Below are 27,752 nucleotides of genomic sequence, written 5' to 3'. Positions count from 1 at the left end.
CCTGCCCATGTAAAAAAAAAAAAAAAAAAGACCTGCGTTGTAAAAAGATAGTACAGCCCTGCCAGGCCAGTTTTGCAGGTAAAGCTTAAACCCAAAGAGACCAGAGGATTATTGGAACTACCAAAGCTGTTTCTAGCTTGAGGAAACCGGAGGGGTGAAGATGATATGTGTTCAGGTCAGACTACATCCAATGTAAAGAGTTGCACAGGAGACCTTTCTGGCATTAACCTTTTAAGAAGCTACATCCAGGATTAAGATGAACTAGAACTAACCTGGGTCCTCCTGTCCCTCCCCAACAATATGGGCCCAGAGAGGGGACTTCCCTGGTCCTAGGCAAAAAGGGAGAAAGAAAGAGGGAGGAAGAGAAAATACCCCTGAAAAGCTGGGGCCACAGACTTGCCCTCGTGAACATCTGTACCCAAGGAACACAGAGCTTGGGTTGTTAATGAATTTTGTTCAAAGTAGCCCCCAACTTGCAGTGTTACCAAAAGGCAGGCAGAAGGAGGAGAGGATGGTAATTCCAAGCCTCAGGGACTCTCCACAAATAATTTTTTAAGAGCAATAACCAGCAAAGCAATCAAAGATAATCAGGCATATAAGGAAACAAAGCCACACAAGTGAAAACTAGTATAAACAACAGAAAACAGAAACAGATCTGGACAGGCTTCAAATACTGGACTCATCAAGTTTATATGTGTTTATCACGTGTAAAAAGTAAACAAGAAAATTATAAATATTTGCAGGGAGTAAAAAACTATAAAAACTGATCTGGGAGATTTGGAAAAAAATCAAACAGAACTTCTTGAAAGGAAAAATTCAGTCCAAATTTAAATCTCAATGAAAGTGTTTGGCAGCAGATTAAAAACATTAGAAGAGAAAATTAGGAACCAGAGGTTAGATCAGAGGAAATTGTCCAGAATACAGCACAGAGAAGCAGAAATACGGAAAACAGAGAAGAGTGGATTTGAGACAGAAATATTGCAAGAAAGTTTTAAATGCAGTTGACTGGAATCCCAGAAGAGAAGGACAGTGAGGATGAAGCAAAGATAATATTGAAGAGATAACAGCTGAGGATTTTCCAGAATTGTTAAAAGGCACCATGTTAAAAAGATTCAGAGAATCTCAAGCAGAATAAATATAAAGAAATGGCCCCCTAGACATATCATAGTGATTAGTAATCATAGTGATAAAAACCAAGTAAAAATCTTAAAGAAAAAATATAGGTTAATTTAAAAAGGATGGTTAAACAAGTAATAATGTCTCAACATCAAAAATGAAAGCCAAAAGATAAGTGAATAATATCTTTACATGCTGAAAGAAAATAATGAGCAACCTATAGTGCAATACACTGCTGTGGCTGGCTGAGTAATAGCCCCCAGAGATACCTGGGACCTATCCCTGGAACCTGTAAGTGTTACTCTATATGGCAAAAGAGACTCTGCAGGTGTGATTAAGTTAAAGATCTTGAGATGGGGAGATTATCCTGGATTATTCTGTTGAGCAATTTAATGCAATTGCAACTATCTTTGCAAAAGCAAGGCAGAGGGAGAAAGCCATGGACAGAGCCAAGAGAGACCTGACGATGCTACGTGCTGCTGGCTTTGAAGATGGAAGAAGGGGCCACAAGCCAAGCAAGGCAAGGAATGCCACTCTAGAAGTCAAGAAAATTCAAGGAAACATCCTCCCTTAGAGCTCTAAAATGAACCAGCCCAGCTGACTTCTTGACTTTTGCCCAGTCAAACTGATTTCAACTACTGGGACCTCCAGAACTATATGAAAATAAATTTGTGTTGTTTCAAGGCACTAAATTTGTGATAATTTGTTATAGTAGCCACAGGGAATTCATATAACTACCAAAAATAAATTTTCACAATGAAGATGGAATCCAGGCGTTTTCAGGCATACGAAATCGGAGACAGCTCATTACCAGAAAGCAAAGCCTAAAGATTGTAGTTCAGGCAAAAGCATAGTAAAATGCAAGAAGGAATGAATTGCACAGATAGTGTATTAGTTTCCTGGCTGCTAAAACAAATACCATACAACTGATTGGCTTAAACAATGGAATTTATAGGCTTTTGTTTTAGATGCTAAGAAAAGCCCAAAACTGAGGGAGTTTCAGCAAGGTGAGGCTTTCACCCTGAAGACTGTGGAATTCTGGGCTGGCTGCCAGCAATCCTTGGGTCCTCTGATGTTCTGTCACATAGCAGTGTCATCTCCTTTCTCTTCTTCAGCTTCTTGCTCCCTGTGGCTTTTCTCTCCACATTTCCAATTTCCTTTGCTTATAAGGACTTCAGTCATATTGAATTAAGACCCAGCCTCAATCAATTTGGGCACACCTTAACTAATAACATCTTCAAAGGACCTACTTACAAATGGATTCTTACCCATAGGTCCTGGGGTTGGGACCTGTTTGAGTCTGCTAAGCTGCTCAAAGCAGATACCATGAAATGCGCTGGCTTTAATACCGGAAATTTATTAGCTTACAAGCTTACAGTTTTGAGGCTAAGAAAAATGTCCAAATCAAGGCATCATTAGGTGATGCTTTCTTACCAAAGACTGGCTGTCAATGATCTTGGGCTCCTTGTCATATGGCAAGGCATATGGTGGCATCTGCTGGTCTCTCCCTTTTCTTCTGGGTTTCATTGCTTTCAGCTTCTTGCTTCCATGGTTTACTTTCCTATATTCATCCCATTTATAAAGAACTCCAATAAGAAGATTAAGACCCACCTTGGGCCATGTTCTAGTTTGCTAGCTGCCGGAATGCATCACACCAGAGATGGATTGGCTTTTAATAAAAGGGGATTTATTTTGTTGGTTCTTCAGAGGAAAGGCAGCGAACTTTCCACTGAGGTTCTTTCTTATGTGGAAGGCACAAGATGGTCTCTGCTGGTCTTCTCTCCAGGCCCCTGGGTTCCAACAACTTTCCCCAGGGTGACTTCTTTCTGCATCTCCAAAGGCTTGGGCTGAGCTGCAAGTGCTGAGATGAGGAATGCTGAGCTGCTTAGCTATGCTACATTGTGATCTCTCATTTAAGCACCAGTCAATTAAGTCAAACGTCACTCATTGCAGCAGACACGCCTCCTAGCCGACTGCAGATGTAATTAGCAACAGATGAAGTTCACATACCATTGGCTTACGTCCGCAGCAACAAGATTAGGTATGCCCACCTGGCCAAATTGACAACTGAATCTAACTAACACAGGCCATGCCTCACTGAAGTAACCTCATGAAAACCTACATACCTTAGGTTTACTCACAGGAATGGATTAGCTTTAAGAACATAATTTTCTGGGGTACATACAGTTCCAAACCACCACACCCCACCCACTGGACCCTCAAATGATATGTTCTTTCCATATGCAAAATACATTCATTCCATCACAATATCCCAACAGCCTTAAATCATTTCAGTAACAATACTAAGTACAAAGTCTCATCAAAATCTGCTATAGGTGTGGTTTGTCCTGGGACACAATTCCCCTCAGTCTGTAGACCTGTGAAACCTAGATGACAAGTTATTTGCTTCCAATGTACAAAGAAGGGACAGTCATAGGATAAACATTCCCATTCTCATAGGGAGAAATTGGCAGGTAAACAGGGGTCGTAGGTCCCAAACAATTCCATAACACTGCAGGGCAGACTCCATTAGATTTCAAAGGTTTGAGAGCCATCTATGGAATGACGTTTTGTCCTTTGGGCCTGATGGATCAGTGGCTCAACACTTTGCAGGTACTGGTGCAGCAGCCATACCCTCCCCAAACACTGGAATGGAGGCTCCACATCCTCAAGCATTGGGGTGACAGCTAGGCTCTCGGCTCAACCCTCATCAGACATCAGGGTGAAGGCCAAGTTCTCCACAATCTCCCATGCATCTGAGAAGATCAGAACGGTAATACTCTTCCTGGACAATGGGGAAGAAGACCTACAGTCTCTAAGCACCCAGGCATACACACCCTTTCCACACACATAAGTAGGTCCATTCTCTTGGCCCAGAGGACAATATGGCTTGCTGACCTTCATCTCTTTGTGTTTAAGTTGCAGGATACCAAGTTTAAAAGTGAATCTTACCCAAGGACTTACACCCTATTCTGGAGCAATTTAGTGCCTTATCAGCTGTATGCAGGAAAGTTGAGTATTGTCAAAAGAAAATTATGACCCTTATTGGTTTTAATTTAGAGATTAAGCAGGTTAAGGTGATGTGTATGGCTGACAAGTTGACAAGGGGTGGACTGTGATGGTCAGGTTCATTTGTCAACTTGGTCAGGTGATGGTGTTCTGCTGTTTAGTTAAGCAAGTAGTTGCCTGTTTGTTGCCATCAGGAAATTTCATGGAATTAAATCATTAGTAAGCTGATTACATCTACAATCAACTGAGGAAATCACCTTCAACAAGGAGAGAGATCTCATCCAATTAATTGAAGGCTTTAAAAGGAGAAGGGATGATTTCAGTAGTCAGAAGAGAGAATTCCCATCTGTACTTCAGCCAGCCAGCTTCTCCTGGGGAATTCATCAAAAATCATCATTGAAGTTCCCAGCTAGCAGTCAGCCCTACAGAATTTGGACTTGTGCATCCCCACAGCTGTATGAGACAATTCTTATAAAACTTCATATTTACAGATATCTCCTGTCAGTTCTGCTTCCCTAGAGAACCATAAAAAATATAGGACCTGAACATGTCTTTTGTAGGAGACATAAATTCAATTCCCAATAGATAGTGACAAATGTATGAGTAAATCTAAATGAACCCTGATTGTGTAAAACAATATAGTTTGTGGTGTTCTTTTATTTTTTAAATTTTTATCAATAAAACCAATCAACATACAATATGAATATTCTTTTCTTTATTACATAGTTGTATATTCATCATCATGGTCATTTCTTAGAACACTTGCATCAATTCAGAAAAAGAAATAAAAAGAAAACAGAAAAAAATTCATACATATCATAACCCTCACCCCTCCCTTTCATTGATCCCTAGCATTTCAATCTACTAAATTTATTTTAACATTTGTTCCTCCTATCATGTATTTATTTTTAATCCATATGCTTTACTCCTCTGTCCATAAGGTAGACAAAAGAAGTATAAGACACAAGGTTTTCACAATTACACAGTCACATTGTGAAAGCTATATCATTATACAATCATCTTCAAGAAACATGGCTACTGGACCACAGCTCTACATTTTCAGCCAGTTCCCTCCAGCCTCTCTGTTACACCTTAACTAAAAAGGTGGTATCTATTTAATGTGTTAGAATAATCTCCAGGATAACTTCTTGACTCTGTTTGGAATCTCTCAGCCATTGTCACTTTATTTTGTCTCATTTTTCTCTTCCCCTTTTTGGTTGAGAAGGATTTCTCAATTCCTTGATACTGAGTCCCAGCTCATTCTAGATTCTGTCCCATGTTGCCAGGAAGGTCCACACCCCTGGGAGTCATGTTCCACGTAGAGAGGGGGAGGGCAGTGAGTTTGCTTGTCATGTTGGCTGAGAGAGAGAGGCCACATCTGAGCAACAAAAGAGGTTCTCTTGGGGGTGACTCTTAGGCCTAATTTTAAGTAGGCTTAGCCTACTGTTTGCAGGGTTAAGTTTCATATGAACAAACCCCAAGACTGGGGGCTCAGCCTATTGCTTTGGTTGTCCCCACTGCTTGTGAGAATATCAAGAATTCTCCACTTGGGGATGTTGAATTTTCCCCCTTTCTCACCATTCCCCCAAGGGGACTTTGCAAATACATTTTTATTCACTGTTCAAATCATTCTGGGATTTATTGAGGCATCAATCTGGACAAACCTACAAAATCTCATGCCCTACTCAAGGTTCCATGTACTTATGATGTTCAACTAAGCTGTTCACATAAGTTATATTAGGAAATGCACTAGTCAAAATATAAATTTTGTACCAAATAAACAATTTTTGCTTTAGTCTCACACATAAGTTAAAGTCTTAAAATATTAATTACCATCTATTTTTCAACACCCTGCTTTATTGACATTCCTTTGTTTTCCTCATGCAAAACATTTTTAAATTTGTACATTTACTCACTATCATTATACATTTGAGGCATTCCCAGATTATACCATTTCAGTCTTTATCATATATCTTTCCTTCTGATTTCATTTGTGTCCCCAGGCCTCCTCCCTCTATCATTCTCACATTCAGCTTCATTCAGTGTTTCAACATTATTGTATTACAGTTAGGTAGTATTGTGCTATCCATTTCTGAATTTTTATAATCGGTCCCATTGCACAATCTGTATTGTGGTATTCTTTTAAAATACAGAATTAAAATATGCAATGAGAGAAAATAAGCTGGGAGGGGGTAAATGTTTTTAAAGTGTTCCAAGGACCTTGTATTATCCAGTGAGGATGAGAGTTTTAATTAACTTTAGATTCTGATAAGTATAAATAATTAATTTCTAGAATAGAAATAGTATATAACTTTCAAACTACGAGAGGGACACATAAGTGGTAACTATAGAGGAAAGCAAAGAAACGATTACCATGCAAATATAAGTAGGAGAGAGGCTTTGATGGGCAGAGGCACTTGGGGGTTCTAGATACAAGCAGTATCCCATTTCTAGACCAGGGTCATATTTACAGCAGAGTTTGCTTTATTTGTTAAACTTTGCATCTGTGCTTTAAGCATTTTTGGTATGTATGCAATATTTTATAATGAAAACTGATTTTTAAAAATAAATAACAGGCCACAATTATCCCTTTCAACTACAGCCTTCATCTAGACTCTATTATATCAGTTCAGTGTTTGGCAGATCCAAAATCCATAGACAGAACCTGCAGAGATCATGTCATCCAGCCCTCTGTCTAAAACAACTAAATTATTATTATACCCAGTTTATAGGTGATATAACTGAGGTATTGTGGTAGTTAGATTCAGGTGTCAACTTGGCTAGGTAAAGGTGCTTAGATCTATTGCTGTGGACATGAGCCAATGGCATGTGATCCTCATCTGTTGCTGATTACATCTGCAGTTGGCTAGGAGGCATGCCTGCTGTTATGAATTATGTTTGATTAAATTGGCTTGTGCTTAAATGAGAGAGCTTAATGTAGCACAGCCCAAGCAGCTCAAGCATACCTCATCTCAGCACTCGCAGCTCAGCCCAGGCCTTTGGAGATTCAGAAAGAAATCACCCCAGGGAAAGTTGTTGGAACCCAGAGGTCGGGAGAGAAGGCCAGCAGAGATCAACCTGTGCCTTCCCATGTAAGAAAGAACCTCAGTGGAAAGTTAGCTGCCTTTCCTCTGAAGAACTAACAAAATAAATCCCCTTTTATTAAAAGCCAATCTGTCTCTGGTGTGTTGCATTCCAGCAACTAGCAAACTAGAACAGGTATGATGATGTTAAATGATTTATTCAAAGCCACAGTAACGTCATCTAGGCAGATAATTTAAGGATAACTTTAATTTGTTTTTCAAAAAAGAACAAATCCTCTTTTTCACACCCCCTCGCATCCCCACCCACACACCTTCCATATGTCACAGACACATCTGCAAGATTCTCAGTGTTATAACTATTGCACTGCGATAGCCTCAAAATTGAGTCTGTATCCACTGGCCTTTTGACTATTTTGCACATTTAAGAAAGACATACTAGTGGCCAGTGATGTGTAAGTGCCTGTAATTAACAGTGCTTTTGCAAGATTCTCTTAATACTGATGTAACTGTACCATTCAAATGATGCAACAGCAAGGATTAAAAAAACAGGCCACATAATCAAACCTGGACTAGAGACATGGCTTCCCAATGAGATGCTCACCAGAAGCAATGCTGCTATAACAGCAAAAAGTCATGCATCATAGCAAAAGGAAAGCCAATGCCCCAGACCAAGTGACCAAGTTAGAGAGGAAAGATCACACAGCTGTGGCTGGGGAGGGGGGTGGGTGAAGGAGAGAAAAACACAGATAACAACAGTGGTTTAAGAACTCTGCACAGCAGTTTTAAGAAAGCAATTTTATCTTAATACAAAGAAATAAAGAGTGACTTAATTTCTTGCTACTTTTCTACATAATCGCCGAACAGATTGAAATAGCTGTTGTACAGCACAAGATTTTCAATGCTTGTTACCCAAAACAGGAACTTCACAACTGCTTCTGGGAATTATCCACTTTTCCTAGGTCCCTGATATTTTCAGTTTTTGCTATGCAAACTAACTCTGTCTATCCTTTCAAATAAACTCATTTTAAATGAGAACAATATCTTCATGGATATCAATAAGCTAGTGATAAAGTTGAAAAGTTTCAAAGTCAAATCACCACATGCACTTTGGGAATAGTCTAAGCCAAAAGTAGCCACAGTGGGTTAGTTTAGGACATACCTAGAACATATCCTACTAAACAAAGTTGTAACAACAGAATGGAGTCCCTGGAGGCCCCTTATTCCTCAAACCAACTTGCAGGAAAAGAATCCAGAAGATGCAAAGAGGAGAAGGCTAAATTTAATGAAGAGTATAAGAAACAGAGAAGAGAGCATGTAACCAAGATGTTGGGATTTAAGAAATGATTATGATTACTGATTCATTATATGGATATTCCTTTTTACTTTCTAATGTATTAGAATAGCCAGAGGGAAATACCTGAAATTGCTGAACTGTAATCTAGCTGCCTTGATCTCTGATAATGATTGTATAACTACATAACCTTTATCTTGTGATTGTAAAAACTTATGACTTACCCTTACTTGTACCCCTTTATCCTGTTTTCAACTTTAGAGCCTTAAGATTACTAAAGACAGACTCTACCGTTTATTATTGAAAGGCCGTAAATCAACCCAGAACTAACCTACTCCAATTCCAGAACTACCTTACTAGATGAATCCGGATCTGTGGGACTGCCTGATGTGCAGTAGCTTAAACTTTAACCTGTAAGTGACCTACTCCTCATTAAAATACTGAATATCACGCCCATCATCATATTAAGGCCACCATTTCCTTATATACATTCTGTGACTAAGAATGCCATCAATCTGTGCATGCTCAATAATTAGATTATCTCTAACCTTGGCATCTGGAGCCACTGTGCTCATTATCCTAAAATCTGCCCACCTTTTGATACGATAAAACTATCAGAGTTACGGGAGTTTGGGGAGACAGATTTTTAGGCCAATAGTCCATGTGATATCCTGCTTCATGCCTAACAACAAACTCTTCCTCTCTTTGAAACCCCAGTGTCTCAGGAATTCAGTCATTCGAGTGCACTGGGCAAAGAGCCCACTCCTTTTGATTGGTATCAATTCAGTGATGCAGATGGGACCAGATTCTAGGAGCCCAACTGCCCAAGGTTCTGGAGCCCTGGCAGGATAGGTGAGCATAGTAATTGAGCCTCTTGTGGCCCCTAGTCTCTTTTAGTGTAAGAGGGTTGGCAACCACGTTTTTCTCTGTTCTACCAGCACTCCAAACCCTCAGCACCATAAAAAGCTTCAAAGACAGAAACCGTTCCCAGTTCCATGCTTAGACATCATACTGAGTGAGTGAGTCATTAAGGTAAAAGTGGGTTAGGAAGTGAATACAGAGATTCAAATCCCCTGAGCCTGTGACTGAGGCTTAGTTTCATCCACTTCTAGAACTGTCGTCCTCACCTGTTTTAGAGTACCATTCTGACCTAGTCTGTCTGTTGGGTGTACCCCTAGAAAATACGTAATCCAACAATTAAGTGATATTTAAAGAAATTAAGTAAATGTATGATGCCTGTCTAACTGTTAATTGGTATGTTACTGAGGTATAGTGTTTAATGCCTGTTCAATTGTTAATCAATGTGTTCAGTCTAATTATTAATTGTTATGTTAGTTAAACATATAATAAGTGTTAAGTGTCCATTTAAATTTGTTAGTAGCCATGTTACTGCATTTGTATTGTTCAAGTGTTCCTAATTGGTTACTGATTGCAGAAATTCTTTAAAATGGGAAATGCTAAGTCTAATAGCATTCCTGAATATAGCCCTTTGGGCTATAATTTGAAAAACTGGAAAGATTTTAGTTGCAAGCCTATGAGAAAAACAAAAAAACAAACAAAAAAAACCCCAGTTTATTTCCATAACACAGTCAAATCCCAGGATGATTTAGATTCAGGAAAGAAATGGCCAGTTAGAGTTGTTCTGCAAAAGAGAGCAGAAATGTAATGAGATGATGGTATATTCAGTCCTTTACTCATCCCTCTCAAAAATACATTTCTTTGTTTCTGGTTTTTGGTGTGACTAACTTTCTATTTGTTGTCTATTTGTTTATTCAATGTATATTTTCATACCTCTGGATGGTAATAGCAAATTAACAAAAAAATCTTAAGAGCTCTATTTGAACTGATTAAAGATAAATAAGCACATAATATGCACATACAAACACACTATATATAATATACATACTATAATTTATATATATATATATATATATAAATTAGCATTCCTGGAGTTCTGGGGTGGGGGAATCCTTTAGGCACCAGGGTTCAAAGCCTTACTTAGTTTTTGTTTACAGTAAACAAACCTGTACATTGGAAAGAAATCACCCTCTGAAATTTCTGGAAGGCAGCAGAAGGCTGCCTTAGGAAATAGCAAAAAGTTTTCCAATTGTCCAGGTCACAGATTTAAGTAAAATAGATCTAATGATTAGAAGCAAATAAAAGAAGGGTGTAGGTACTCTCATCAACACTCAGGCCATGTTAGGAGTCTTAAATCCTACCACCCTCACTTAAAACTTTTAAATACAAGTTCAATAGATTAGGCCTCATTCTTTCTGTCTCACCTGTTCCTGCCCTGAGGGCCTCTTAAACCTTGGCCAAATATGAATTAACCTGCTAGAACAGCTATGGGAGAAGTGTTGGGTACAAAAAGATGGGGGAGGTGTGGGCTTGGTTAAATTCTTTCTACTGGGCCTGGAGATTAGAAATGTAGGAACAGAAGAAATGCTGCTGAATAGGCCATGTTCATTTTGAAAGAATCCCCCAATTAAAATGAACTTTTCCAATCATACCTTTGCAATACATAGTAAACAAGTCATTATTAAAATATAAATAGCCTTGGGATAGGGGTAATTGAATAAGATCTAATTGCCAAATTTCAGTAAGAGAAAACGTCCTTGAGAGCTAAGGAAAAAATTTTCCTGATTTATGTTTGAGACAAATTAAACAATTTTAGTATATTTTCCAGAGCTTGATAGTCAGTATATATTTTCTTTCATAATTGGGATTTTATTGGTTGTTCTGAAGATTAGCACACGGACATTATGAACAATTTGTACACAATCCTTCATGCATGCACTGAAAATCTGAAAGAGCCATGTAGTTGTAATTCTTTTCTAAAGCTATTCCAGTGACTCACCAGCTTAAAATTTGGAGGTAAGTTTTCCCCAGGAGGATATCAAGTGCCACTATCTTTAAATGCTGATAAACTTTTACAACCTAAGACCCACTAATTCACAATTTACCATCATATACATACTCATATTTCTTATCTTTCATAGCATATAACAAGAAAGCTGGAGACCACGACCAAGGATGTTACAGAGTGCACACAGTTCTGACAGGAAGAGCCAAGATCAGGGCACAGTTTTAAGAAACAATTCTAGGGGGTGGTGCAAGGGTAGTTCAGTGGTAGAATTCTCGCCTGCCATGCGGGCGACCTGGATTCGATTCCCAGTCCACGCACGCATGAACACACACACACACACACACACACACACACAAAATCCAACAAATGGTACAGGGATAACAAGATATTCTTATGGAAAAGGAATGACATGTGACCCCACCACCACCACCAAACAGCACCCAAAAAAAGAAACAATTCTACTAAAAACATGGGAATACAAGTAATTTAAAATATTCAAGACATATTAAATGCATGACCGTGACGCCAAATCATCATTTAATATGCCTTGTATTATAGGGTATAAAACTGCCACCCCCCACCCTATAGGATGTTAAGTTGACATCCAAGACAGTCAAAGCCTTCCGTAAGTCAATATCCCACTATTTTATGGTTGTACCAAAAAATAAATAACCAGCAAATGATTTCCTCTGTTATAATTTACACTTAAAAAAATGGGATAAGGGCAGGCCATGGTGGCTCAGCAGGCAAGAATGCTCGCCTGCCATGCCAGAGGACCTGGGTTCAATTCCCGGTGCTTGCCCATGTAAAAAAAAAGGGATAAGGTAGGATTTCAATCTCCTTCCTAAAAATGTTTTTTTGAGAGCTACTTAAAAATTTGCATTCATAAAATAGTTGATAAAAATATTCCTCTCAGGTTACATGAGTGGTTCAATGGTAGAATGCTCACCTTCCATGAAGGAGACCTAGGCTTGATTCCAGGACCAGGTACCTCCCCCCCCCCCAAAAAAATCCTCTGGATTGTACAAGAAGGGAGAAATGATATAGATCAGACTTGGTGTCTTTCTCTTCTGTTTCATCAGAGGCTAGACTCTCCTCTTTTTTAGTTTCTCCATTTTCTGCAGGCAAATCTCTAGTTTCTTGGTTAGCAACTTCACCTTGTTTTCCCTTTGCACCCCCCTTTTCCCTTAGGCTGTACTTTTTTGTCTGAAGACTTATCCATTCCTGCTGCCTTTTTTTTTTGGCTGTTTCCACTTTTGTAGGAGCAGGTTTAGCTGACAGCCTTGCCGACCTCCTCTTGGGTTCCTCCTTCCCCACCCCTTCAGCAAAGCTGATTTTCCTCTTGGGCACCTTGGCAGCAGAGCAGGTGTGTGCCAGGTGCTGCAGGCCACAGAGTGCTGAGAGCCTTCGTGAAGCTGAGCTGCTGGCAACTGCCGCTTCTCCTGCCGTACGAGCTGCTGGGACCCATGGCGGGGATGCTGGGAGATCCAGATCTTGATAGTCAATATACTTTAAAGGTTGTATATTGGATACTATGTATACATAGTATATTCATAGTATATTTTGGATACTATGAAAACAAAGAAATTTTTCCAACCTCCAGTAGCAAGAAAAAGCAAATACAGCTCAAAAGTAATGCAGTGACAAGATCTAGTCCTAGTCCTGTTTTATGATGACTTTTTGAATAAACAAATACAGTTTTGTTCTTCTTAGGATGTTTTCCCTAAATTAATTAACGTTTACCAATGAAATAAGCTAGCATTGTATCTATTAGATTTCTATTATGGTTAAAAAACTGTAAGTTTGTGTTTAATGAAACTATTATTTTGGCAAACTACTTAAAAATAATTATATTTTATAAAATGTTTAAAGACAGTATCAAAGATCTTTTTATTAAGGTACGCAGGTATGTAAAATATACAGGATGTGCTTTGTTAAAGAAGCATGTGTAGTTTTATCCTTGAGAATGTGTAGGACAAAGCCTGAGTGAATACAGAAAATCATAGGTTTGTGAAAGTGAATTTCGTTCGTTGTAGTTATTGCTGACTAGAACTTGATAAGCTTCTCTAAGAGAATATGGCTCCTCCTGAAGTAAAATGGCTAGTTTTAATATATAAGACGAGACCTTAATGGATACGGAAAGTTGTAGAAAGTTTGTGAAAATGAATTCTGTCATCAGAGTCCATGCTGACCAAAAATTTGATAAGCCTGTTTATAACATTTCTTAATGAGTTTTTGTGTCAAATCGTGTAGTCACAAAAAATGGGAGTTTAGTTTTCTCTTCCTTAAATAATGTGGACTGTTGGTTTGTTCTTAACAAAAGGTTATAAAAACTTTTTCTAAACCATCTAAGTACTCTGTCTAGAAGACAAAGGCTTTATCATATCAGAATAATATCCTTGTTGATGTTCATTTGACCTTACAATTCTTTATTTCAGAAGACAAGTCTTCTCATTTTTAAAGGAAAACTGCTGCAAAGGATTTGTTCCTTCACTTTGTAAAAGTGAGGTGCTAAAATAGTTCAGCATACTACATAGGAAGTGTTTGAGAAGTTTCACAATAATTAAAAGGGATTTTCTATCCTTCTGTTAGCTAAATTTGCATGGGTGAAATGTTATTCATATATTTAGAGATCGTATAAGGTTCCTAAAGACTTGGCAATGTTACCACTGTCCATGTTATATCCTGATACTGATCTGCATGATGTCAGACAATGGTCTGATGTTAATTATGGTTCTGGTTATGCTTAGAAGAAAGTTGCAGATCATGGAAACAACCAAATTTACTTGTCAATTACATTACTTTGTTCAAATGCTTATCAAGAAGTATAAACGGTCAGCTATAAGTCAGAACTTCATCTTCAATAAAAAGGGATTTTAAAAGAGAAGCAAGACAAGTATATAAATTATATTCTACCCTTAAGACAACTCTGGTAAAAGTGAGACAGGACAAAACTTCTGCTATGGTTTGTAGTTGATGACCTCAGTATAAGTTGTGATGGTATGAATATGTCCTCCTTGTTTTGTTATGAGTATGTTTGTATTTTTACATAAAGCAAATATTTTTTCCTCTTATTATATGAAATAAGTTGTATTGTTCATGTTATAGTAATTAAGTTATAGGATATCAAGTATAAGAGTGAATGTTGGGCTCCTGGAGGAGCCAGCCAAGGAGGAGAGGTCAGGGCTGTCTCCAGGAGCCCTTAGAGACAGTGCAGTAGTAGCATGGCAGCACACCAGCAGATTCATTCCCCCACTTAAAACCTGAAACACTGAGCCACACAAAGTCTCTCTGATTTCAGGTGAAAACAATCATTGAAGATGTCCAGCAAAACAGCGAGCACCAACAACACAACTCAGGCAAGGAGACCTGTGCAGCAGTTAAGATCAGAAGCCTCCTTGAAAGAACAAAGGTTTCAAAGGCTTCTGCAGACCTCATGTCCTATGGTGAGGATCATGCCAGGAGAGACTCTTTGCTGACAGGGATTCCAACCTCAGAAAACCCTTTCAAGGGTAAAAAAAACTTGCATCATCTTATAATGGGAAGATCAAACAGTTCATTTCTCTTCTCAACAAAGCAAATTATGAACAGCTCCATGAAGAGATATACCTCCAGCTTATTTGGTAATCACTGCTAATAACTAAAATGCCCTTAACTTGGATCCTTGGCTCTTGAAGGCTTTATTTTCCAAGTTGTCCTTTCTGTTAAGTACACTTTATTGATTTGATATGCATAACTATTGTGTTTTTCATTTGGTAACTACGTGTCTTTTGGGTTACTATTTAAGGAAAAGTTGAGCTGGGTCTTTTTAAAAACAAAGTTATATACTTTAAAACATACAAATGATTCAGATATGTCAAGACCTAAATTACCTAAGCACCTTTCTAGATTAAAATACCAAGAATTACTTAAATCCTAAAACACTTTTATTAATATTATGCTCTTAGTAGGGTCTGTGCCAACCTGTACAGTATACAAGGAGGAGGGAGTGTGATCTGTGTGTGTGTATATATATATATATATATATGCCTTTGTATATACACATATCAAAAAACTTATTTCCTCACTAAAGCGTCTGTCTCTCTATACCATCAGTTCCTCAACTCCAGAAGTTATACCTTTATCTTGAGCTATGTAATAGGTAGAATAAGAAAGCCTTTTCATATAATTATTGTACAAAAAGTAAACAACAACCTAAAGATTATATTCATTGTAATCAAGTAATGTCATCTCTCCTGTCTTGAAACCTTGCTGGATTTCTTAGGCTACAATAAACAATGTAAATTAGAATTTAAAAAATAAAACAAAAAAAACAGTGAATGTTATCTAAGGACTTGCACCCTATTCGAGAAACATTTAGTAGGTTTCCAGTTGTATGCAGGACAGTTGGGTTTTCCTAGGCACAAAATACATCTCTTACTGTGTTCTATCTAAAGATTAAATATGGCTTAAGGTGATGTGTATAGCTTCCAAGTTTACAAGGGGTAGACTGTGATATCTGGGTTCAGGTGTTAACTTGGCCCAGGTGATGATGCCCAGTTGACTGGTCAGACAAGCACTGGGGTAACCATTAACTGCAAGGATATTTCACGGCTGATTGATAAATCAGAAGTCTGATTTAATAAATCATCAGTCAGTTGGTTGCATCTGTGACTGATTCCATCTATGATCAACTAAGGGTATGTCTTCCACAAACAAGACAATCCAGTCAGTTGGATTTGCTCCAATCAGTTGAAGTATTTTAAGGAAGAGAGAAATTTCATTGCTTCTTTAGCCAATGAGCCTCTCCCATTGAGTTCATGGAGGCACTTGATCAGAGCTGCAAGCCTCACAGCCTGCCCTATGGACTTGGGCTCTTGTATCCCTATGGTTGCATGAGATACTCTTATAAATCTCATATTTACAGATATCTCTTGTTGGTTCTGTTTCTCTAGAGAACCCTGACAAATAGAGCTTGGTACTGCAGTGGTTCATGAGAAATAGTATCTTAAAAATGGGTTTTTGCAATTGGCTTTCTACTCTGATAGACTCAAAGGCTAAATAATCTATTTCCAATAATCAGGATGGCACTGACAGTCCATGGCATGAGTTGACAATAGAGATACATAAAATATCAACATTTAAGTCTGATAATTTTACCCTTCTATGAGGCACAGCTCTGGATGAAAGTGTTTTTGACACCTTAATGGAGTTTTGTGGAGTTAAAAGGTATAATGATGTTGGCTGGTTGTTCTTAAATATGCTGAATACAGTTATAAGGGAAGGGGATGAACTAAAGGCTTCAGATTTGCAGTCTAAATGCCATACAAAAGATCTAAAAATTTCTGTGTGCCCTGAAAGAAAATATTATTTCCTGTGATCACAGACTTGAGATCTCTGAAAACCAAACGCAGACTGTCATCGTGTGTGAGTAGTAGATTTACAAAATAAACTAAAATCTCAACCTTGCAGGGTGTTTGCTTTTAAGAATAGGAAAATCCTTTTTCAGAGCAGGATCCCCATTCCTCAAGTTTGCCAATCAAGAGCGGTATGTTGTTTTGTGTATCTTCATGTCCTTTGTGTCCCCTCCCTTCCTTCAGGGTCCAGACCCTTTCAAGTATTATGTGCTATCCGATCAAAAAAACCTCTGTTTTTTTTTTTTTTTTTTTCTCCTTTTCTTTCTTCTTTTCCATCAGCCCTGTCCCCTCTGTGCTGGGGCAAAAATCAGCAAACTTTGCTTTTACTTGAGGTTCAGCTGAGCTGGGGCCTATTTTTAGTAGTTAGAATTTGATAATTAATTTCACAATTGGAGCTTGGTTGCACTAAGCCCCTGCTGCTGGTAAAGTCCCTTTCCTTTCCCCTCTGGGAGGCAGCCTGTGGGGAAGGGGTGCTGGCCACCACAGTTTGGGGAACTCACAGTTCTGGGTGGGCTTGCAACCGGTCCAGCTTGTCCAGACTGGGGTACGCTGTGTGTCCAGTCACTGACATGGCCCCAGCAGTTGTTATATACTCTTCCTGGCTATTAACTAGCTGCTCTGGAGGACTAACTAAATCCCACACCTTGCTAAGCCGCCATCTTGGCCCTCCGGAGTCTTGCTGTTAAAGTAAGGGCTTTGATTGGAAAAGAATGGGATCCTGAAACTTGGGATGGGGACATACGTGTTGAAAATGATGGTGGTGGTGACATGGAAATCCTGGATTCTGCTGAGTCTTTGCTACATAGACCTGTAACGGTCTGCCCTGAGGAAGCAGCCACCCTACCTCCAGCCTGCCTTGAGGAAATATCTTCCCAGCCTCCAGTCCACCCTGAGGAGTCTGTCATGCAACCTCCACCTAAGTAGATTAACCCTTCAGTGCCTGCTAAACCTGCCCTGGGGAAACAGCCTTCTGTCTGGAGTGATTAATCCTGTTTCACCAGATGAAATTGCAATGCAATGCCCTGAGGCAATTGGCTTGAAAGACACTTCTATTTATTTTAATGACCCACCCCTACTGCCCTGCTTTTCTTCAAGACTTATAACTAGACTAAAGTCCCAATAGGCTCAGAAAGGCAAGTAGAAGGTGTGACCCATGAGGAGGCATGCTATACTCCAAAAGAACTGCATGAGTTTTCCAATTTATACAGATAGAAATCAGGGGAATATGTGTGGGAATGGATATTAAAGGTGTGGGATAATAATGGAAGGAATATAAAGTTGCATCAAGGCGAATTTATTGATATGACTTCCAGGGATAAGCCTGGCTCTGGCATGATGGGACTGAATTGACCAAAAGGGGGGAAAGAAATAAAATAAGGTTTCAATGGCTAGGAGATTTCGAATAGAGTCAAGAGGTCATTCTGGGAGTTATTCTTATGCAAGTTTCAGCCAAATATTGCAGACTGACACAGTATACCAAGTTCTGACCAACAGTATTCCTGAAAACCCTAAAGAATGCCCTGGGCTCTAATCTAAGACTCTATAAAAGTTTTACTTACCAAGTTTATTTTTCAGAAACTTAAAGTCTTGGATTGTTCCTATGCCAGGTAAGTTCTGAAACCTAGAGATACCAGTCTCTCTGAGAACAAAAACCAATTTCATTCCCCTGTACCATAAAGTAAATGCTCTTTTTCAGCATGAAGAAGTTAGAACAGTCATTGTTCAGATACCCCCCAAAATTGAGAGAATGATCAAATGAGTGAGTTTTAACTGAGAAGCTAGAACTTAAGAACTGATTATTATTACTGATTCATCATATGGATATTCCTTTTTACTTTCTAGTGTATTAGAATAGCCAGAGGGAAATACCTGAAATTGCTGAACTGTACACTAGCTGCCTTGATCTCTGAAAATGACTGTATAACTGTATAGCCTTTATCTTGTGATGCAAAAAACTTGTGACTGACCCTCACTTGTACCCCTTCACCCTGTTTTTCAACTTTAGAGTCTTATGACCACTAAAGATAGACCTTAATGTTTATTAACAAAAGCCTAGAACTAACCTATCCCAATTCCAGAATTATCTTCTTAGATGAAGCTGGATCTAACCAAAATTGGGCTGCCTGACGTATGCAATAGCTTAAACTTTAACCTGTAAGTGACCTGTTCGTCATTATAATTCTGATTATCATGCCCATCATCATAGTAAGGCTGCATTTTCTCACATATATTCTGTGACTAAGCATGTCATCAGTTTGTGCATGCTCAATAATTAGATCATCTCTAACCTTGTCATTTGGAGCCACTGTTATCATCATCCTAAAATCTGCCCACCTTTTGATACCATAAAACTATCAGAGTTACTGGAGTTTGGGGAGGCAGATTTTTAGGTCAATAGGCATCTGATCTCCTGCTTCACGCCTAGCAACAAACTCTTTCTCTCTTTGAAACACCAGCGTCTCAGGAACTGGTCATGTGAGTGCATCAGGCAAAGAGCCCACCACTTTTGATTGGTACCAAGAGGAAAAGATGAAAGTTCAGCAGTGATAGAGAGAAACTGAATTTCTTTAGTAAGCAACAGAGAGAGATTAATGAAGAGAATGTGGGTCTAGTCCTTCAGTCTGATCCTGCTACAAATACCTCTCAATTTAGATTCTGCTGAGTCTCTTAAAATTCATTCCTGTGGCAATGAGGGGCCATTAGAGATTGCTCTGCCTTTCAATTTTGATTTTCTTATCATTCAACACTCAGACTGGTTTTGCAAGGCCTCATATACAATTCAAAAAATCTTTCACACACACAAACTATTTAAGATGATTGAGATCTCCTTTACACTTGTTGCTTGGATTGAGAGCAATGATAATTATAATCACAAATACACAACTCCAGTGAAACATCCCACCCCCACCCCCATACTGCTTTTTGTCTTCAAAGCCCTCTCTTTCTGTAGGCAAAAAGGAAATGATTCAGGCAGGACAGGTCAGTAGGTCCACAGGCTAGACAGGGTTCCAAGAGCTACCACCTTGATTGAAAACACTGGTAGCTCCTCAAGACCCTTCCTACATTTACCCCCATACCTGGGAGTATTTCTTCGTTCTTTTTCAGGCCTCAGAGCAATAATGGAGACTAATTAAGCTGATACATCAAGGTTAGCAGCATGCCACTCCCACCTAATCCCAGCTAATTAAGAGTCTGTTACTTGGCAGGGAGCACACATATCACTTTGGGCATCCAGATTCACTCTGGCAAAGAAATCAGAACGTTTAAGCTTAAAAGAATCAGGCAATGCCTGTGAATTCAGAGCTCAGTCAAGTGAGAATTTAATACAATGATCATCATTTCTGTAGGCTTGTATAGAACTTTGCTTGTCAAAATGCTCTTACTAATTCCCCATGCATTCTTCCTTCTCTGCTCCTCCAGTGGTTGTAGCCTCTCCATGAAGAGAAAAGAAAATGTTAGAGCTGTCAAGGGAGGAGAACAATGGCAATAGTTAGTCCTCCGCATTCTTCACAGAATGAAGAGCCTCCAATAGCAGAGGTCCTCATCCATGGACACACAGTCTGCTGATGGCAATGCTGGAACCAAAATCAAGCATCTGGGCCCAGACAATTCCCCCTATTCCTTCCACATTGCATATTAATTTGAGTTCATAGTTGCTTTGTATTTTCTTGAAAAAAATATACAAAAATATTTGTAGGGCGGGCCACGGTGGCTCAGCAGGTAAGAATGCTTGCCTGCCAAGCCTGAGGACCCGGGTTCGATTCCCAGTGCCTGCCCATGTTAAAAAATATATATATATATATTTGTAAACATAACAGGTTCTTGTGTTCCCAACACCCACAATTAACCCATGTTCATATTTTTGTCATTTTAACATTATGAAGAAAAGTTGATGTGCCTTGCTCCATTCTTCCTCCCTCCCTTTCTTTCCAGAGAAACAGCTATGTGTACTTCTAGGCCATAGTCTCATATCATACATCCGTAAATAATATTTTAACATTATCAAAGTTATCAATATGGGTTGTTTGGGGGTTTTTTCTAAGAAGGTTATAAAAGATATTCTCTGGGGCTGTCTTCTAACAGTGTTAATGTTTTCATTTTCACATTCAAGTTTAGCTGAAATTTATCTTTGTGTATGTTATGAGATATGGATCTAATGTTTTCCTGTTGAAAGCCAGTAATCTCATCATGAGTCACTAAAAAGCTCAGTCTCTCCTACTGGTTTATAAGGCACCGCTATCCCAAGCCATGTTCACACTGATTCTTAGGTCTGTTTTCCCACTCTCTTATCTGTTCTGTCAATCTATTTGCCAATCTGTGCACCCATATCACACTTTTTAAAATTTTTTTAGATTTTTAATAAGACTTGACTTCAGGTATTTCCATTCCACATCCTTGTTCTTCTTTTTCAGAAGTATCAGGCATATTTATGTACTGTACCCTTCCAAATACATTTTAGAATTGATATGTGTAGTTCCAAGAGGAATCCTGTTGGGGTCTTGACTGGAATTATCTTGAATAATAAGTTTTTATGCTAACAAGTTTCCCCATCTATGATTATTTCATTCTATGATTATTATCTATTATGTACTCTGATAATGTTTTGTTATCTCCCGTAAAGTCTTGTATGTGTTTCATTTATTCCTATGTACCTGACAGGTTTTGTTGCCATTGCAAATAGTTCTATGTTTTCTATAACATTTCCTATAGGTTATTGCTGTCATACAGGAATGTTATTGCTTTTTTATGTAGACAACTTATTCTGAAATTCTGCTTACTTCTATTATATGTAATATTTTTGAGAATTCTTGGAGTTTCAAGGTACACAATCATATCACCTTCACATAACAAGAAATTTGTCTCTTATTTTCCAAACCTTATGCTTCATTTACTTTTTTTATTGTCTTATTGCATTAGCTAGGTACTCCAGCATAGAGTTGAACAGTGGTGGTGATAGCATTCTTATCTTATTTCTGACTTTAACTGGGAATTCTTCTGAAGTTTCTCCATTAAGCCTGATGCCCATGGGGTGGTGTTTGCCTCTTTTATGTTCTTATATCACATTTTTCCAACTAGTAAGCTAAATTCAGAGAACGATCTAAATCGCATATATCATCCACTATTGCACAGTGCCTTCTATACAACAGGTGCACAATAAACGTTTAATATTGGTTCTATACTCTAAACTCCACTACTGTGGGACTATGGTGTTCATTTTATTGACATACCCTGCCTCTCCGAAATTAATGGTAGATACTGCAGTAATATTTGGCCAGATAATTTGTTTTTGTTTAATAATTTTATTGTAAACTTTAACAATAAACATACAAACATTCTTGACATATAAACATTCTGTCCATGGTGTACAATCAATGGCTCACAATATCATCACATAGTTGTGTATTCATCACCATGATCTTTTTTTTTTAACATTTGCATCTCTCCAGCAAAATAAAGAAAAAATTAAAAACTCACACATATCATATCCCTTACCCCTCCCTCTCATTGATCACTAGCATTTCAATCTATTCAATTTATTTTAAGCTTTGTTCTCCCTATTATTTATTTTTTATCCATATGTTTTACCCATCTGTCCATCCTGTAAATAAAAGGAGCATCCTATAAATAAAAGGAGTATCTTGATTGAAGATACAATCATCTTCAAGAAGCATGGCTACTGGAACACAGCTTTACGGCCAGATAATTTTAAAATGAGTGTTTTTTGAATCATAAGTGTGTGTATATATGTGTGTACATAACTTAAATGGTGATGAGAATTCATATAGTCAGGCTCTGAGGTTCCATGAGGAAAACAGGAGGATTCTGGTTTTTAAAAAGTAAATTCTTTCAAAGGTTTGGGATTTGATTGCCTCCTAGAGACTGTTTATCTTCTCACTCTGTTCATCCCCTGTGAACAAGGATTAATTGGAGGGATTAATCAGAGGTATTAATTGGCCCCTGAATGGCCAATGACTTATTCAGATACCCAAGGACCTACTACTTTGCATAGAGCAGCAACTTCAGAGGCAGAAAAGGGCTACTTACATGGTTCAGCAGAAGTGATGCCACACACAGTCTGGCTTATCAGAAAGAATGCAATTCCTGGGAATGTGGCCAGCAGAATCCCCCTAAGGCTGTGTATACAAAACCACCAGGAATGCAGAACTCCAGTCTATGCTTCCTTCTTATGCTTAAAGCCTCCCCTGAAAGCTTGTGTTCCCTTTGCTGATGACTAAGACATCAGCTGATGGGAGAAACATGCTACTTGGTCATTTCCCCCAGTTCTTAGCTCACTTGCTTGAGGGACATGGGAGAACAATGAATGGCAGGAGAAAGATGATTGGTGGGCAGGGCTCTCGGGCACTTTCATCTCCCACCCCAAACTCTCCTTAGCCTTATCCAAGCAAAGAGTTGGAAAGAGGAAAAACTGGAATCTTTTGAGAACAAAAAGTCATGCTTCACATCTGGGGTACAGTCAGGATGACTGAAGGCAGTGACCCAATCATCAAGAGCAGAAAGTGCAAAGGTCAGGCAAGAGCAGGGACATGTGGCACAGAGAAGAATCTGCTCCACTTAAGGGCAGAAAACCTGGGTTTGAATCTTATTTGCTGGTCATATCATCTTAGGCCACCTCTCAACCTCTGAGTACGTGTTTCCTTACCTATAAAATTAGGACTATGCTATGCATGTGTGAGAGTGCCATATGAACTATAAAGTGCTTTACAAATTTTTATCATCCCTCATGTTTTGGTTTGCTAAAGCTGCCAAAACGCAAGAAACAAAAAATGTATTGGCTTTTAACGATGGCAATTTATAAGCTTACAGTTTACAGTTCTTAAGTCATGAAAATGACCAACTCAAGGCATCAAGAGGACAATACCTGGACTCTGAAGACAGGTTGCCAGCATCCAGGACAACTAACTCTGTCAAATGGGAAGGCACATGGATGGCATCTGCTGGTCCTTTGCTCCTGGATTTTTGTTGCTTTCAGCTTTTGGTTCCAGTAGCTTCTTCTCTGAGCTTCTGTGGATCCTCTCTCTCATTTTTTTTTTTTTTTTTACATGGGCAGGCACCGGAAATCGAACCCAAGTGCTCTGCATGGCAGGTGAGCATTCTTGCCTACTGAGCCACTGTGGCCCGCCCCTGTGGATCCTCTCTTAGCTTCTCCAGGGCCTTTCTCTATGAGCGTCTCTTAATTTCATCTCTTTCAGCTTCTCTGGAACTTCTCTGAGCTCTCTCTTATAAAGGCCTCCAGTAAGGGGATTAAGATGAATCACATCTTAATTGAAATAACTTAATCAAAAGATCCCACCCACATTAGGTCTGCACCCACAAGAATGGATTAAAAGAACATGGCCTACTTCCGGAGAAGATGGCGGCTTAGTAAGACGCGCGGGTCTTAGTTCCTCCTCCAGAAAAGCAACTAAAGAAACAGAAACAATACAAAACAGCTCCCGGAGTCACGACAGAGACCAAAAAGACAGCGTACCCCATTCTGGAACAGCTGAACGGGCAGGGAGAATCCGCTGCGCTGCGGTGAGATACCCGAGGGGCGCGCGTTTTCCCGGCCGGGGCGGCTGGCGACTGGGGTCCCCTCCACGCACGTGGCTCCCCGGTCTGACTGGGAACATTGGATAGCGGGGCCCTCCCGTCACGCTTGGCGTTTCGGGCCAGCTGGGCAATTAGGACCGGCACTCTCCCAAGCCGTGGCGGCCAGCGACCCCTGCCTCCACGCGCGGTTTCCCGGGCCGACTGCCGTGCAGACAGACGAGCGCCACGAGCGCCACCTACTGGGCAGGAAAAGAAAAACAGAGCCCAGAGATTTCACAGAAAAAGCTTTCAACCAGCTGGGTCCCACACCCAGGGAAATCTGATCAAATGCCCAGACACCAGCAGAAAATAATGGATGACGCTCGGAAAATTGAAGATATGGCCCAGTCAAAGGAACAAATCAATAGTTCAAATGAGATACAGGAGCTGAGACAACTAATGCTGAATATACGAACAGAAATGGAAAAACTCTTCAAAAACCAAATCAATAAATTGAGGGAGGACATGAAGAATACATGGGCTGAACAAAAAGAAGAAATAGAAAATCTGAAAAAACAAATCACAGAACTTATGGGAGTGAAGGACAAAGAAGAAAAAATGGAAAAAACAATGGATACCTACAATGGTAGATCTAAAGAGACAGAAGCTACAATAAGTGAACTGGAGGATGGAACATCTGAATTCCAAAAAGAAACAGAAACTATAGGGAAAACAATGGAAAAACTTGAGCAGGGGATCAGGGAACTGAATGACAATATGAAGCGCACAAATATACGTGTTGTGGGTGTCCCAGAAGGAGAAGAGAAGGGAAAAGGAGGAGAAAAACTAATGGAAGAAATTATCACTGAAAATTTCCCAACTCTTATGAAAGACCTAAATTTGCAGATCCAAGAAGTGCAGCGCACCCCAAAGAGAATAGACCCAAATAGGCGTTCTCCAAGACACTTACTAGTTAGAATGTCAGAGGTCAAAGAGAAAGAGAGGATCTTGAAAGCAGCAAGAGAAAAACAATCTGTCACATACAAGGGAAACCCAATAAGACTATGTGTAGATTTCTCAGCAGAAACCATGGAAGCTAGAAGACAGTGGGATGATATATTTAAATTACTAAAAGAGAAAAACTGCCAACCAAGACTCCTATATCCAGCAAAATTGTCCTTCAAAAATGAAGGAGAAATTAAAACATTTATAGACAAAAAGTCACTGAGAGAATTTGTGACCAAGAGACCAGCTCTGCAAGAAATACTAAAGGGAGCACTAGAGTCAGATACGAAAAGACAGAAGAGAGAGGCATGGAGTAAAGTGTAGAAAGAAGGAAAATCAGATATGATATATATAATACAAAAGCCAAAATGGTAGAGGAAAATATTATCCAAACAGTAATAACACTAAAAGTTAATGGACTGAATTTCCCAATCAAAAGACATAGAATGGCAGAATGGATTACGACCCAGCAATACCACTGCTAGGTATCTACTCAAGGGACTTAAGGGCAAAGACACAGACGGACATTTGCACACCAGTGTTTATAGCAGCATTATCTACAATTGCAAAGAGATGGAAACAGCCAAAATGTTCATCAACAGACGAGTGGCTAAACAAACTGTGGCGTATACCTACGATGGAATATTATGCAACTTTAAGACAGACTAAACTTATGAAGCATGTAATAACATGGATGGACCTAGAGAACATTATGCTGAGTGAGTCTAGCCCAAAACTAAAGGACAAATACTGTAAGGTCCCACTGATGTGAACTGACATTCGAGAATCAGCTTGGAATATATCATTGGTAACAGAGACCAGCAGGAGTTAGAAACAGGGTAAGATAATGGGTAATTGGAGCTGAAGGGAAACAGACTGTGCAACAGGACTAGATACAAAAACTCAAAAATGGACAGCACAATAATACCTAAGTGTAATGTAACTAGGTTGGAACACTGAATGAAGCTGCACCTGAAATATGGTTTTTTGTTTATTTGTTTGTGTGTTTGTATCTTTTGTTTTTGTTTTTTTCTTTTTCCTTTTTATATATATATATATTATTAGTATTATTATTTTAATTCTCTTCTCTATATTAACATTCTATATCTTTTTCTGCTGTTTTGCTAGTTCTTTTCCTAAATCGATGCAAATGTACTAAGAAATGATGATCATACATCTATGTGATGATACTAAGAATTACTGAGTGCATTTGTAGAATGGAATGATTTCTAAATGTTGTGTTAATTTCTTTTCTTTTTTTTTGATTAATAAAAAAATTAAAAAAAAAAAGATAGCAGAAAGAAAAAGATTTCCATGGAATGAAAGAAGGAAATCTTTAAAGTAATAACAAAATCCAATCCACAGTACCAGAAGACTGAACAACCGATACAAATTTTTAAATAAGGTTTTCTGTTATGATTATTGATTTCTAGAGTTTTTAGTATATTCTGGATACAACTCCTTTGTCATAAATATGTATTGCAAATATCTTCTCCTACTTAGTAGTTTATCTATTCTCTTAATAATATCGTTTGTGGAATTGGAATCCATAACTTTTGGTATAGTCTGATTCATCATTTTCCTTTATAGTTGGTGATTTTTGTATTAATTGTTTAAGAAAACTTTGTGTATTCCATGCTCAAGAATAGACATATATTTTAGAAGCCCTATTATTTAATCATTCACATCTAGATCTATAATGAACATGCAATTAGTTTTCTCTGCGTGTTGTGAAGTAGGTATCAAAGTACCTTTTTTTATATGGATATCCAGTTGACTAAACATAATTAATTGAAAAGAACACCCTTTCCCCACAGGTTGGCAGTGCCACTTTTTGTCTGTTCAATTTCACTGTTCAATTTCTCTCTCACTTCACAATACCACACTGTCTTAATGACAACAGTTTTACAATAAACCTCGATAGCTGGTGGAATAAGTTCTCTGCTCATTTTCAAAAAATTTTTTACTATTCTTGGCCCTTTGCAGTTCACAGTAAAATTTTTAGTCTGATTACCACCTTTCATAAAAAATACACATTGAAATGTGATTGGGATTTAAATCAATTTGGGAAGAATTTTCACCTTTACAATGTTTACTCTTCTAAACCATTTACACGGTATATCCCACTATTTATTTAGGTCATCACTAATTTCTCTCAATTTAATTTTATTGTTTTCTCCATAGCGATAGTATATACCTTTTGTTAGATTTATTCTTAGGTATTTAATGTTTCTGGATACTATTGTAAATTTTATTATATTTTATATTAAATAATTTAAAATGAAAAAAAAAAAAAAGAACATGGCCTTTTCTGTTACATAACAGCTCCAAACTACCACACCTTACCATATGGGGTTGTAAGGATTAAAGAAAAGAATGGGTGTGGATGTGGCCTGTAAACTACCAAGAACTATTTCAGCATGGGGTGGGGAGAAGTGACAGGTTAGCTGGTCCCTGGAAGGTGCAAGTCCCAAAGTCCATGAAGGCAGGATGCG

The 27,752-nt window shown here is 38.6% G+C and overlaps 1 protein-coding gene and 1 pseudogene across 1 annotated transcript in view; both read right to left on the bottom strand.

Moving 5' to 3' along the window:
• RBM20 (RNA binding motif protein 20) overlaps window positions 1-27,752 on the bottom strand; it is a 204,995-nt gene that overhangs the window by 73,394 nt on the left and 103,849 nt on the right. The gene's annotated exons all lie outside the window — the stretch shown is intronic.
• The window catches only part of LOC143654573 (uncharacterized), a 49,247-nt pseudogene continuing 33,747 nt past the window's right edge, over window positions 12,253-27,752 (bottom strand).

This window comes from Tamandua tetradactyla, chromosome 13 (assembly GCF_023851605.1).
Source record: "Tamandua tetradactyla isolate mTamTet1 chromosome 13, mTamTet1.pri, whole genome shotgun sequence".
Classification (NCBI taxonomy): domain Eukaryota; kingdom Metazoa; phylum Chordata; class Mammalia; order Pilosa; family Myrmecophagidae; genus Tamandua; species Tamandua tetradactyla.
Note: the sequence above shows the minus strand (reverse complement) of the source record. Positions and strands in the feature narration are given on the sequence as shown.